Genomic DNA, 13870 nt, shown 5'->3' with positions numbered 1-13870 from the left:
GGATGGTGAAAACAAACACCACTGGTAGAGCATCAGCACAGGTTTCTTCGTTCCTTTTGTCATCTCATCTAAAAGGACCTAACAAGGGTGTTTCTAAACAATCATTCTCTGTTAGCACAAGCTATGTAGCGGTTGCAGATATTGAGGTTTCAGTTCAGAAAATCATCAAAGCATAAGGAGAGCCTTCCTTCCTCTTACTCCTTTGCTAGGCTCAGCATATGCATATGGAGAGAAGTTTTTCTTAACCATAGAAGCAATTGTTCCTAACACTCATCTGATTCAGTCAAACACTGACGGTGTGGACTGCTGTGCTTTTTTCTGGAGGTGTTTCATCCAGCTCTGGAATACTTCAGCATAAAAATTAGGAATGGAGTACAGAGCAACATATGGAGATGGAAAAGGGATAAGGGGTTTATCTGCAAAAGATTTTAGACTAGATTGTTAATCATATTGGTCTTTTCTGTATAATTCATAAAAAACCCACAGGTCCTTCTGTAATGTTTTACCCTGTTTCCTGTAAGAACTGAATCAACATAAAAATGAATTTGGGGAATACTTAAAGGTATTCTTAATCCACCTTTGTTCTTTTCAATGTACTTTAAATATGTTTCCATTAACTTTCACAATACTGCACAATGTGTCTGCTTCTAAGAGCTACTTGACCCTTGCTCAAAGTCTATCACATAATAACGCATTAACATAAAAATGATTCTAAGAGGTGAGGTTGAAGGCATTGAGTGGTTACAATCTTCCTTCCTCAGCTGGATAAGAAATGGGAAGAAAAGTATTTTATATACACATTGTACATTTCTTCTACTGCATTATATATATCCAAACGATGGAGAATTTTCAACAGCAAATAAATAACAGCTATGCAGAGCATTTAAAGAAGCAAATACTGCCACTGCTAACTTCAGAAAAGAAACAGAAAATCTGGATATTCAGTGTTCTGTGATTTGCCATGGGCGCAATGGAGAAGCCAGATGCCTGCATCCTTTCTGCTCCTCATAGCTCAAGTCAGTCTGCTCCACCCACATGCACAATAAGCTCATTGGCACTAGGAAGGTAATTATTTGCTCCCTGCTTGCTTATTGTATGTGCCTCAGCATTGTAAAAACTGGCAATGCTGCTGTTGTGTTTAACTCATGGCGAAGTCTTTTTTCTTTAATCCTCAAGAGTCTAATATTAGTAGAGACTCAGAATTGCAGAACTGTGAACTCCTGGTTGTATTTTAAGACCCTTATCCTAAACATTCACACTTATTCAGAGGAGAAAAAGTAAATTAACACTGTGATCCAAAGGTGGAAACAAAAGGGTAGCCCTGGAGTCATACTAGTTGGTGGTTTTTTTTGTAAAGGCTGATAAAAGTGCATTGAAACTCACCCTTTATCCAGAATGGAGAAGAAGATTCTTTGGAGCAAAGTGGGTAATTCTCTCCTGCTGGTTCTCTGGCAGGTATGTTTGATGAGCTGTTTGCAGTTTGTGTGTGTGTATTTGAGGTGGGCATCTTTTTCTTGGAAGCTCTTAATGATAATTTAAGTTTTCTCTGTTTTCTGAGGGAAAAATGGAATTGGAGGAGGGGAAGAACTGAAGGTGAAAAAGTGGGGAAGGTGTGGACAAAGCCTAAAAGGGAGAGCTCAGGCTTCTGTTCGAGTAAGAGAATGGATACCCCTGCCAAATGATGCCCATAGACTTTAGGAACAAGCCTTCGTCTACAGACATCAGAGAATCATGAGGGGAAATACTGCTCTGAATTTAGGGAAAAATATTTATTTAGTGGTGAAGAACAAAAGAATGATCTACAGTTTCTGTCTCTGACCATTTGTCACAGAGTTGCAAAACATCCTGTTCAGAGAACAGGGATCAGAATTCCCTGGAGAGCAGTTGCATAAGGACACCAGAACAGCAGAGAGGAGGGATCTGTTGTTGTGCATTTGTTACTGTCATCAGGTAACCGTGTGATCATTGAGTTAATCAGGGTAAACATGCATGGCATTGGTAGTAGGTGGTCTGGCAACTAATTCACAGTCAGAAAGTGATGGTCTTAATTCATCTCCTCTGATACTTTTGGTGCAGATAATAATAATGAATGGGCAAATCTTTTTTTTTTTTTTTTGTTTTCTCTTGACAGATGATTTAGGAAGGAACAAAATGCTCTTCTCTAACAGTAGGATTTTAAGACCTTGGGGACTCTAAGGATTTCCTTCTTTAATCTGTGGGAATTAGCCCTGACTGACAAGGAACTAGCATGCAGTTGACTTACAGTCCTCAGTTAACTTGCAGGTATATGGTATATAGAACTACGGGAATAAAGTGGTTCTAGCTTGAAGTGGAATTCCTATGAAGATCCAACCAGAAGTGTCAATGCTGGAACAGAGGTTGCCGTTGAGTCCTGGGGGGAAATCAATACAGGTTGGATAGAAAAAAGTACTTTTTTTTTTTTAAAAAAAAAATATCTTTAGTATGTAGTAACTACTAATCAGGGCTCTGTGAATAACTGTGAAAACAGGAATAATGTAAATCATTGTGTAGTAGCTTACTAAAAGTAAATTCACTGGATATTGTACTGCATAATACTGTACGTATAGTATGCTATGTTATAGTGCTTTCTGATGTTCAAGCAAAGCTTTAAAATAGTGTCTCCGAAGACAGCCTTTTTAGCCTTCAAAAAATGTAGTTGTGAGTGACCATTACAAAATAGTCATTTGAAGAACAAAGGTTCAGGTGGTGAAAAACAGATAATCAACTGAATGCATTGAGTGTGGTAGTGGGAAACAGTGCACAGAGTATGGGAGAATGTACCAGAGAGAGAAAAAAATATGCCAGAAATCTCCCAGACAGGATTATAGCTTTTCAAAAATTGCTAGTTGAAGGGATGTCAGATGTCTCATAAGAACTAGTATTTGGATATAAAATGCCCCTTTCCTACAAAGGACATTTCATTTTTTGTGATACATCTTGCTGTCCTTTTATTGCTGAAGGATTAGCAAATCATTTAAGTGGTTTTTTTGTTTGTTTCCCCTGCTGCCTACTGTCAGCTCACCTAGTGAGGAGAAAGCAGAATGCAACAACAGCAAGCAAGTTGGGTTCAAGTGGGACAGGAATAAAATGGTCTTTATCTGTAGCTCATCACTTGCATCCTTATTGCTGTAGTAGCGAGTGGAAGCCAGGTCATCATCGTATGGTTGTGAAGCTGTTGGTTTGAAAAGCTGAACAGCTTTTCCACAGAAGAAAACAGTTTTCAAAGCTGATATTTACTTTGCCTGCTTGTTGACAGCAACTGAAGGGCATAAGCATCTGAACCACAGAGATGTTTCTAGGACAAGACCATGGCATTTGGATGTTATAGACACTACTGTGCCACCGAGACCTTCAGAAACATCTCTCACAGCCATTGCATTCAGAGAAAGAAGAGAGGGAATTTTAATTTCTATTCATTGTTTTTTTTCTATTTCCTATTCATTGGGACTTCAGTAGTGTGGCACTGTCTTGTGCTTGAAGTGGTTGGATCTTGTTTGGTGTTCCAAGCTTGGGTAGGCTTAAAATGGTGGAAAGGGATGCTTCCAGGCTTCAAGAGCTGTTAAACTCTTATACCACCAAGTATAACGATACATTAACTAGACACTTTTAAATAGAGATGTGTGCGTATATCTCTCTATGTATATTTTATATTTTTATTTATATACATATATGCCTACAGATATGTACTTGCTGTATTTGCTACATTCCTCTGCCTCTTTCAAATATTAAGTGAATTTTAACAAACCTTCTGCATCTTCTGGGGTGCCTGGATCCTAACCAGAATCACCCTTCGTGAGATTGTGAGGCTCACTAGGATGTGCTGGCCCTAAAAGCCCATAACTGTGCTAGCATCGCACCATGCCTGAGTTTAAAAACCTTGCACCTGAGCAGCTGCACTTAGCCTCAGCACCCTGCCACATTGCCCTGGGCACCCTGCTCAGCTCTGAGTCTCTTTGCTATACTAGGCTGTGCACTGTAAACATGACACCAGATGCCACAACAGTGACCTGAGATAAGAGGAATTTACCCAAGCAGCATCCTTTCCATCAGGGTTGATGTGAAAGGAGAGCTTTGTGCCCACCCACTGGATTGATGCTTTGGAGATAGATTTTTATTCTCTTTCTTCTAAGGTTAAGCAGAGTTCACATTTTCTGTTTAAAACATGCCAGCAGAAGGGGATTCTGTCCTAGGACTTTCTCTGCATTTTACACTAAACAAGCCTGATCACCAGGCTACAGAGGAGTTATCTCTTAATCTGGCTTTGCAGCCCAGTAAAACCTACTTTGCTGGCAGGGATTCAGCAGTAGATGTGAGGAGTATCTCTACCAGAATTGTTACTTCCCTGGTGCTTAGAGCATTTTTCTGCAAAACAGAAGTAGTATCTTCTTGTTTTCTTCTGGTCCTGAAGGGCTTGAGTTTGGTTTCATTTCCTATGTGGAAGATGATAGGCACCTCCATCCCTTATATGGCAGGATTTTTATAGAAAACTGTAGTCCTAACTTTGTGAAAGGCGTGCAACGTGGGAGTTAGGTTGTGGGAGGTGATGTGTACAGAAGCCAATATATGTGGGTCCTTACTCTCTGGTTTTCACTTGGCTTAAGGTGGGAGATGTTGTGTTTCTCAGCCTTGGTGGGACTCAGTTCTGAGTCTGCACAGACGTGGAGCTTCAGGCAGCTGGGAAATGTGAAGGATAAAATGCAGCAACACCTGTGATCTTCCAGCAGCGCAGAGTTACTATGTGAAAAAGGAGTATTTCAAGTCTGTGATTTGATTTAGGCATTGAAAATCCCATATTTCCCTAAAATCTTGTTTCAATTCAGGATTGCCAGGGTGGCCAAGTTCTGCCACATTGCCCTGGTCACTTTTCCTTCTACTCTGCCCCAACAAGCCTTACCACTGAGATGAGGGTCTCACGTATACCAGGCTCTGAGCGCGTGTACATTGGTCAAATTCCATTCTGTACAAAAGGGCTCCTGACACATAAAGCACAGTTTCCTTGGCAGGGGTTGGGTGGGATCAGGCCCCCAGTGTTGCCTTTGCAGTAAGAACTACAGGTTACACAGTCATTAGCTGTGCTGTGCTTTAGATGAGAAGTTACTGTGCTGGTTCCATCTACTTAAACCTCCTGGTTCTTTAAATAGGTGTCCTTGGCCAGCTTTTCTCACTCCGTTAATCCTAGCACAGATGAACTGGCATGAATATAAATGTTTATGGCAGTCTTCACAGCTGCATATGGAATATATCTGATTGTTTGCCTGTAGTCAGTGCTGTGGGTTTACAATTTGATGCTCTATAAAGAGTCTTAGATAATCTTTCTGAAAGGAGCTGTGTAAATGAAGATATAATTAGCTTTATGGTTTTGGGTTCTTTTTTTTTTTTTTGGAAACATATCTTTTAATAAAGCACTGGAGCACAGAATAGCCATTTCCTGTGATTTTCATTCACATAATATTTATAGTGCTACAGAACAAATGAGCCGTTGAAAAGGGAGAAAAATTAATACTGTGAATGAACTTGCCTTGAGAGGAATTTGTGATAAAATTATGAATCTAACAAACTTCAGTAAACCAATTACTGCTCCTCCTGGATTTGTGAATATGAAAGCTCAATGGGATTTGATGTAATCCCTCCCTGTGAACAGATGGGCAGATTGCAGGTCTCTGCAGAATGTGTTCCAGCCCTCCCAATTCCTTCCACAGTCGGCTGTGATCGTGTTTCTTTACACCTTGCCTCTTGGTGACAAAAATACTGAAAAAGGCACGAGCAGAGTCAGTGAAGATGTTTGTGACATGCCCCTGTGCAAATTACGTTTAGGTTTTTTTTCATCCAGTACTTCAAGTCACATAGAAGAAGGATGGTCATTTTTGAATGCCCGGTGGCACATTACAATGGGCCTACTAGTATTACTGTAGTTAAGAGGCAGTCAGCAGGGAATTACAGACAGCCAAATTTTTTACTCCAAGTTCAAACCATAAAATTCATAAAATGAAATTATAAGAACTAAACCAGGAGCAATTTTTAATTCTCCTCCCTCCCTGAAATCAGTTTGATCACAGTTATTCACTTGCCATCTGCATTTTCTGCCTTCAAGAGCAGCAAACTTTCTGCTTTTCAGGAACATAGTAAAAACGTTGCATCGGGTCATAGCTAAAATGATGCTGTATTTTGTCTAGTGTAATTCCAACAACCTCCTTATGCTGCTTGCATTGCTCCTTACATTGCAAAACATGAAGACATCTATATAGTGGGATGGTGCAAGTAGTTTTGTTTGCCTCAACTGAACTACACAAAATCTTAAAGCTGAATATTTTTAACTGTTTTGTACAGTTATGGTCTTGCTTTTAACTGGAAATATGTATGCTGGTAACTTTAAGACGTGATCCAGCATTTGTTTCCTAAGTAGTAACTAACATTTCTCAAATATATTTTGCAACTACTCAGTAATGAAAGAAATTGCTGCCTGCTTATGTGAGTATGTAACTTACTTGGAGGCAAAACTAGGAGTGATAGAAAATTTATGTTGGAAGGGATGTTGGCAGGTCTGTGGTTCCATCTTCGGGCTCAGAGCAAGGCCAGCTCTGGGGCCAGAGCAGGCTGTTCAGGGCCTTGTCCAGTCAGGTCCAGAAAACCTCCAAGGACAGAAGCTGCCTAGCCTCACTGGCAACCTGCAGCACTGCTTGTCTCTGCTCTTGGAGGAACATTATTCCCTATATCCTTATATTACTGTTTCAGCTTATGGCCGTTCCCTCTCCTTCTGCCACATCTGAGCCCCATCATTCAACCAGTTCACCCATTTTTTTGTTAGATTGTGCCGTCCTCACTTGGATACAAAAATGTTGTGGAAGACAGTGCTGAAAGTCTTGAGAAAGTCAAGGAAAATGACAGCTGCTGTCCCCTCATCCGCGTTTTATCACTTTATTATTCCTGTCATTCTACCACAGTCAGGTTGGTCAGGCATGATTTAGCTTTGGTAAATCCAGGCTGACTGATCCCAGTCACCTTTTTCTCCTTCATATGCCCAGAAATGTGTTTAGGGAGGACAAGCTCCATAATTTCCAATGATTTTCATGTCATATAAGGTACTTAAAATAGCTGGAAGATGGGAAGTAACTTTATACAACTATATAACTTAAAAGGCTAAAATGGAAAACCTGTTGTATCCACACAGAATTGTGAGCAGAATCAGAGCCATGCAGCAGCTTCACAATAAGTCAGAAGATCTGTCCATCTTGCAGAGTGGTGGGTTGAACTTGCATTCCTAAGAGTACGTGCTCCTGGAAATAGTAGGTGGGGATAGGGTCAGTGAAGAACAAATAAGGCTCTAGTGGGACCTTAGTTCCTGCTTTTGTAAAAAGCAGGATTTGTTTTCCAGACACTTTATCCCTAAGAGCAGAAAAATACACCTCTGGGTCTGGTAACATTGTATTTTTATTTTCTCCGTGCTGCTGTATAACTGTAAATACCTTTCAAGAAGACTTTGGCATGCTCATCAATTGATTGCATAGAAAATCCTCTGTGAAATGATGACCCTGGATATGTTTTGGACATATTCATTGGTGAGATACAGGATCCTCACAGAAGGTAAAGAAATTAGTGAGCACCTTTCAAGTCAATCGTTATTTTTGTCAGATTTTCATGCTTCCAAAATAACTTCCTTATGCAAAGCACTCAAGTATTGTAGACCATAAGGTGAATTAGTTCCTTTTGATAATGTTTTGAGAAAATTTGAAACTAACAATAGGGTTCTTGTAGCATATAAAATATTTAATATATGTGTTCATGATGAAGCAACTTTTTTCTTTCACTGTGCGGCACTTTGTCTAGGATAGTCCTTTCTGCCTTTAGGAATTGTTTTGTTGTAGGGGAAAGCAAAACCCTGACTTAAAGATTTTGTACTGCTGATTTAATGGGAGCTGGTCTTAGCATTTTGAGAACACGTGAGTGTTGAATACTGGTTACAGAAGTATATGTTTGTGGCTTACACTATGGACAGGTGTATCTCACAGGAAAGCTAAAGCTTAGTAATAGAGCAAACTGAATGCACACACCTACATTGGGAAAGAGTAATTACTCTGTTTTTTGCTATATATACCAGGTTTTAAAATTATTATTTATTTATTTATTTTTTTAAGTTTTCATTGTTAGGTCTCAGTGTTGCTGGTTTTATCGGACAAAGAAAATGCTCGTTCTGATTAGTCTGAATTAAAGTTTTGTGTGTTTCTTTTGAAAGAAATAAAGATTTGAAGTCTTACTGGTAGGTAGAGCTTGTGTATGAGAACCAGTAGCTTTAGACAGTTTTGCAGTAATTCTTTATGGTTTTTTTTAGAAGAACCGGTGAGCAATTTTAGTCCCAGCACAGGTTTTCAAGTAATTGATGTACTATGTTATTATTTCATAGAGGTTACTTCACCATACAAATCTTTTGTAGTGAGCTCCTATTTAGTCTCACCCTGTAGCCTGACAAAAAATACTCTTATTTTGAAAAAATGGCATTTTTTGTAATAGGGACAAAAGCACAGTAGGAAATTGGGCCAGAACCTCTGAAGTTATTTTGCTTTGGCCACAAAAGCCTTTTAGAAGATAACCACCAGCTTTTATTTCCAGATTAGTCACATTTAGCTGGTGCCCATACCTTGCCAAGTAGATCTGAAACTGTCATAGCATTTTCTCCATTTCACAGCAAGTTCTGTAACTACACTCTCCTCGCTCACACTGCAACTTGCAGCTGTAGATACTACTCTTTAAAGGTAAGCCCAAATTTGGACAGGCTTACTTAACTGCTTACAGGAGTAGGCTGTGGAAAGGGTTGGTGCTTGGTGTGAAATCCCACCTGTCCTTATCAGTTGTTTGATTTTTAATAAACTTGGGTAGATGCCTGTGCAGTCTCAACATGAGTTGCATTGTGAGTCTGTGCAGCCTTTTCTGCAAACGGGAGTTTTAATTAATGCTGTTTCAATATAGTGAGGGTAAATAAAAGACTGAAATATTTCTTGAAAGGCGGTGCTGTCTTCTGTTTTAGCCAGTCACATCAGGCACCTTTATTTCGGATACCTTGGCCTTAACTAGCAGCATCGTTGTGTTGGGAAGGGCTTTAAAGAGATTACTCCTGTCCTGTCAAATGATCTCATAAACAAGCGTAAGCTACTTCCTCCCTCGCCGCTGGGAAGGCAGAAAGAGCCGATACCAAGCTGCCGGGAAAGCCGGTGGGACACGGAGCAGGACAGCGCCCCGCGCTCGCTGACCCTGGGACCCGGAGCCGCCTCTGGGGGCCGCGCAGGCGTTCGGGGGCGCCGGGGCTGGGCCGGGGGCCGGCGTGCGGCGCGGCGGGCAGGGGGCGGGCACAGCAGTGCCGGGCCCGCGCCCAGTGCCCGCGGGCAGGTGGAGCAGTTGGGATGCGGAGCGGAGGGTGGCGAGCAGCTGTGTGCCTCTCGGGCTGATGTGCGGAGGTATGCTTCTTGTCGCTGCTATTCCTTCGGTTATTTCTATGCCAGCTGCGTGCGCTGCGCGGGGATCGCTGTTGCTCAGTGTTTTATCGGGTTTCCTCTGGAAGCAGAGTGACGCGCAGTTGCGGCGTTGTTGTTACTCCGTGCAGAGCCCTGGGGGGGGAACTTGCTGCGTGACCCAGAGCGGCAAACTTCGAACTGCTAAGTCAAGCTGGGTTTTCTTCTTGTTTCTTTCTTTCCCTTGGAATTAAATCGAGGTAAGATTGACCACAGAACTAATAGTTTATTCATCTGTTTAGAAGAATCTGTTGCGGTGCACCCCTCGTTCCGTTAGGCTTAGAGTGGGGGGAGTCGGTAAAAGAGGTTTGTTTGGGCAGAGTGTCCTTGGGGAAACTGAAGTCGGTCTTTCCTATCAGTGCAGTTTCCCTGCAGTGATGTAGGAAAGATCTTAGCACTTGCTTTTCAGCTATTTGTAGTACAAATTAATGTTTGTTGCAAAGTATAGCTCCTGCAACTGTTCTTCCCTTTCTCAGAGGAAGTTATTTTCAGATGGCAAGCAAGATTTTGTCTAATTTTTGCAGGTTTTGGAGTTAAGGCTTAGTGTATGGCTAATTTGTTGATATGCCTCTAAACTCTGTGCAATAGTAACTGTGTTAGTACTTTCTGTTAGTCTCTTGCTTCATCCCCTTCTTCTCATGCCACAGATAACCTGAATTTAAAAAAAAAAATCAGGGTTGTTTGTCATACCTTGAATATCCTTCATATTTAGCTGTTCTTACTGCATAGCTTTTTTTTTTTTTCTTTTTTTTTTTCATTATTGATTCCTTGTCTGTTACTTTGGCTGGGCTAGGGTATTATTTTAATAATTACACTTCCTGGATTTTTGCATTTCCCTTGTTCAGCATTCACTACAATACTACTATCAATGTAAAGATACTGTTTTAGGTAAAAAAAAATATATTTGCAAATTTTAGTGATTACTGGTATCTGTCTAATATGGAGAACTGTAATCAAGTTTATTATACTTTACATACAATTCAAAGACAAAACGGGTAAGTGTGTGTATATATTTATATGCAAGAAGGAAGCTTACCTATAAATGCAGTGCTATATTGTTGCAAGAGGGTAACAGGTTGCCGTGTGAGGTTAACTCTAGGTCCACATTTCATTACTTCTTAGAAAGTCAGCTGACTGGTATAGTAAATAATGAATGATGTTAATGTATTGTGGACTTTTACAGGACTGAGTCTTGCTTCAGAGAATTTGAGGCATTGTGTATGAATTCTGAGTTACTGTTATCTGAATGTAACTATTGCTTTTGGTTTTCTTTTCCTGGGGAGGCAGAAGACTGGCTAGCCAGCAGGGTTATTTGATGCATTTTGTCTATCGGTGTAAGTGCTCAGGTTTCAGGAACATAATCCACATGGCTTTGCAGTTACAACCCTGTGAAATAAGAGTGTAATTTAATGAGAGGATTGCTCTGCTTAACAATGAAGTGCTCCTCTCTCAGCTGTTGTACTGAGCTGCTGAAGCAAGAAAGTTCCACCCAATTGCTGTGTTTCACACTTTACCCTTGGAGAGTGAATATACACACTGTAAAGTTTGGGGCTCGATATCTTCTTTATGGTTTTCTACTTGTGGTAAATCACTGGTTGGAATAATTGTATTGTCACCTGGTGTCATATTTGCTCAGGTGTAATAGCATTGCCAGAAAGTCAGTCGCCTGTAAAATTGTGGTGCAAAGTTTTTAATGTTCTTTGGAAAGGTGGTGGTGGGGGTTGTTAGAGGATTTTTTCCTTTAAAAAAATAAGTGTTTCTTTTTCTCTCCTTTCTTCCCCCCCCACCCCCTTTTTTTTTTTTTTTTTCATATGAGCTTATTGGTTTACAGGTGTATGGGATTCTCTGATGATAACATCTTTCCAAGAAATGTTTATGCTGAAGAAGCATTTGCTCAGAAATACTTTCAAATCGCATGAAATGAATGAAATTTAATCTGTTAAGATTAAAAATAAAATCAAGTGGCCATGTTAGAGTCTGGTCTTTACTTGCTGTACAGCTAAATTGTTGTAACAGTTAAAGGTATAAAGTGGGAATTGATTCCTTGTGTCCTGCAGGCTTTGGTTTAAGATGTCCAGTTCTGAGCTTCATTTCTGCTTTTTAAGTTGTATGTGTGTGTGTTGATTTTTTGTCTATGAACGTCCATTATCCCCAAGTACTATCCTTTTTTTTTAAAAAAAAGGAAAAAACAAATTGTCATGAAGATTGGACTTGTGAAGGGCATTTGTGTAATTTAATGTTGATATTGAACTTGCAGGGCTGAGATGTGGTAACACTGACATTTGTAGCCAGTTTTTGCGCCATTGGCTCTAAGTTCATGATTTTAAATATGTGTTAGGAGCTTCAGATTGGAAAACACCATCTGTGTCTGCAACTGTGGTTCCTGCTACTGCAGCCTTAATGCCTTACCATTGTTGGCATACTTACTAGGTCCCATCTGCATTTCTTTTATTCTTCTGTCACTGGTGCTCCCTTGGATATCTGGAGCTCCTGACACTCAGGTCCTTCTCCTGATTTCCAGAGTAAATACAGTCTTTTTTTTCCCAGTATTTTTACTGGGTTTTTTTGATGCCTGTTTCACCTGACATTCATATTTTAACATGGTGATCAAGATGGTGTGTGGCATGCATTTTTATGCATAACCAGTGTTTTGGTTCAGTGATACCATTGCTTTCTTGTTCCTATTGGAAGTACGTCTGTTCTGGATCCAAGTATCACATTTGCCAGTTTGCACCTGGATCACATTGATGGTTTATAATTGTGTGTAATTATCTAAAACACCTAGGTTGTCCTCCTGTGCAGTTTTCACTGGGAAGTGCACAGCATACCAGCAAACTTCTTGTACTTCCCGGGAATCTTGAGTTCTGCCTTATTGAATTTTGTCCTGTTGCTGTTCAGTTCTTCAGAACATCTAGTTATTTCTGTGTAATACCTATGTTCTCTCTTCCATTATCTATATCTCCGCTCTATTATGTGTCATCAACCTATTTCTAATTCCAGCAACAGAGTTATTGGTTGAAACACTTCATAAGATCAGTTCCAAGACTGATTTTTAAGACCTAATAATTACTTAAGTTTTCAGGACTTCTGCTGTTGTGTCCCCTTGAACCAGATGCTCACCTACCTATAAATTCCGCTGCTAGTTGCAGCTTAACTGATAGTTTCCCATGTGATGCTGCTGAATACTCTGCTAAAATCCAGATTAATGAGATCTACAGCATTTGGAGAATGTTATCTGATGAAGTAATCTCTTAGGTTAGTCTGTCACAAGCTACCTTGTGTTAAACCCATAATAAATTTGGTTAGATTTTCCACTGCTTTCAAGTCTCTAGAAGAAAATTTTAAGGGAAGCATACTTGGTCTCTATGCCACGGAAGTAAGTGTTATAGTCATGTAGAAAATTCTCTCTTACTTTAAACATGAATAATTTATTTGTTACTCTTTAATTGTATGCAGTATCCTAGTTAAAGAAAATGTCTTAGTAATGTTCAATCTTGTGTGCCTTTTATTTAAAAACTCTGGGTTTGGCTGTTTAATGGCCCCTAAAGTTTTTATTTCACTTTGATGATTTCTTCTTTTGTACCCTTGTGTATCTTACATGTTTCTTTTTTTTTTTTTTTTCTTCTCCATTCACCCCCTTCCTCTCATACCATAGTAAATGTTAATGCCCTTACTAAAAATAAGATCAAAATTTTCCTTTGTTACTTAGATTATCTTTCCCCAAATACCCTTCTTGCTGCACAGGAACCCAAATTTTCTTTTTCTGATCTTTCCCTACATAGAGCACCCAACAATCTTTTTAAAGCTATCAAACCCAGGAAAATACTGTGTTGGGACTTTGAGATCTTCCTGAGATTCTGTTATACCAATTCTTACTGTGGTTTTGTTTTTTTTTCTTTTCTGAACCTCTTAATTGTTTCTGGTTTTAAGGTTTTTAAAAACCCGCATGTTCTCATTAAAAACTTTCTAATTTTAGTGGCAATTAACTGTTAGATGTGTATTCATACAGAAAAAAAAGTCAAATCTTTCTTCTTCAAAGTCTTTCTGTCCCTCTTCCTTCCTTGGAATACGGAGGGGTTTGACACCTTTGATTTGAAGATTACTAGGCCTCCTTCATATTCAGATAGCTGGGCTTCTCAATTCAATTGATTTTTCTAGTTGGCTCAATTTTTTTTATTTTTTTTTTTTTTCAAAACAAGTGTGGATAACTCTTAATTACAAATCTGTTTTCTTTTGTTCTTCCATTTTGTTTAATCAGCTTATTGCCATTCAAATCCAGTTTCTGTGAGTGAACTCTCTCAAAATCGAGTATGAATTAACCTTATGTCTTCTATATACAAAGGTTATCC

General features: G+C 39.6%; 1 protein-coding gene across 8 annotated transcripts in view; it reads left to right on the top strand.

The window, feature by feature from the left end:
- Positions 1-2295: 2295 nt before the first annotated feature.
- The window catches only part of PCDH15 (protocadherin related 15), a 443015-nt gene continuing 431440 nt past the window's right edge, over positions 2296-13870 (top strand). For all 8 annotated transcript variants that reach the window (XM_040607327.1, XM_040607329.1, XM_040607326.1 and 5 more), the window contains exon 1: positions 2296-2412. The gene's annotated coding sequence lies outside the window, so the exon portion shown is untranslated. The remainder of the gene's footprint in view (positions 2413-13870) is intronic.

Source organism: Falco naumanni, chromosome 9, assembly GCF_017639655.2.
Source record: "Falco naumanni isolate bFalNau1 chromosome 9, bFalNau1.pat, whole genome shotgun sequence".
Taxonomy (NCBI): Eukaryota; Metazoa; Chordata; class Aves; order Falconiformes; family Falconidae; genus Falco; species Falco naumanni.
The sequence above is the reverse complement of the archived record's forward strand: the minus strand, read 5'-3'. Positions and strand labels throughout refer to the sequence as shown.